Below are 1,414 nucleotides of genomic sequence, written 5' to 3'. Positions count from 1 at the left end.
CTTCTCGGCCCCACCTCTCCTATCTCTTTCCCCTCCTGCCACTCCAGCATCCCGAGGATGACACGCACGTCCTAATGGGGTCACAGGCTGCCGCGTGGCTCCCTGGGCGCCATTCCTGCTGGAAAGCGCAGACTTGTCTTCAGAGACTCCTCTCCCAAGTCCTGCTCCGGGCAGCCTCCTTGTCTCCTTCCAGCTGTTGGAAATGTCCTCTCCAGCTCCCACAGGCCTCTTTTCATGCCATTTGCCCTCATGCTTTACTTTTTTCTGTGCTTGCTCCAGATTATGAGCTGCTTGAGGACCGTCACTTCTGGAGGCACCGGAGCTTGGAAACATTTTGTTGATTGAGTGACTCTTTGCTCTTGTCTGTTGGCCGGTATTGGCGTTTCCTACTTTACCATGTGCCAGGCACTTCGCTGAGCATTTTATGTGCATTTTCTCATTTTACCCTCATGAAAATCTCTGTATGTTCTATCATTACCTGTAATTTAAAACTAAGAAACTTGAGTCTTACAGAAATTAAGTATTTGGCCTCAAGTCAAACAGCTAGAAAGTGGCCGAGTCAAAACACTTACCAGATTCATCCATCTGCCCGCCGGAGTTGTGGCAATGTTTGAGAAAATTCAGAAATTGTTTTAAGCAGACTATAGGTACTAGATTGAGTGAGGCTATGTGTATGAGCTTATTTGCTGTGTGACTTTGAACCTGAGCCTCACTTTCTCCTATCTGTGTAATGGGGATAGTAATTTTGAACCACAGGCTTTTACATGGATTAAATGAACTAATGTAGGTAGTTCCTTAACAACCCCTCTGGATAGGGCTGAGGCTGGGGTGAAGCCAGCCAGGCACACACAGCCAGCTTTTAAGAGGCCACACTCTCAGGAGCTGGCCCTGCACCCGCACCACCCCAGCGGGACACCTCCTTAGCTGCCCTCCCTCACCAGGCCCTGGCACTGCTCCTGGCAATGCATAGGTGAGGAAAATCATTATTATTCCTCTCTTTCTTACTTCTCCCTTATCAAACTGAGTTGTTGTGGGCACGAGGGTGAAATCATTCTTTCGATTTCCACAAATCATTTCCCTTTCCTCGTAGTCATACACACCTTAATGTTGTTATTGTTTTAATTAGGAAACCTCCAGTCCTAATCTCCACTCCCACCTCAGAACTATATAAGTGCAGTTGCCACACTGAGAGTCTTTTATTGTGGTTCCCATTATCTCATTTTCTACAGTAGCCCAAAGGGTGCCCTTATGCAAATGGAGTCACAGGCAGGGTCTCTCCAGGAGAGAGATTTTCCCTTCCATGTCTGGCAGAAACTCTGCACTGGGCTCTGGACATTATACTTGCACCCTGAACCCTATGCTGGGCCCCCCAGACCTCTGATTCCTTTTAATTGATGGACAGTCAGGTAACTTT

The sequence above is a fragment of the Galeopterus variegatus genome, unplaced genomic scaffold, assembly GCF_000696425.1.
Source record: "Galeopterus variegatus unplaced genomic scaffold, G_variegatus-3.0.2 Scaffold8008, whole genome shotgun sequence".
Lineage (NCBI taxonomy): Eukaryota > Metazoa > Chordata > Mammalia > Dermoptera > Cynocephalidae > Galeopterus > Galeopterus variegatus.
This window is presented reverse-complemented; position numbering follows the sequence as displayed.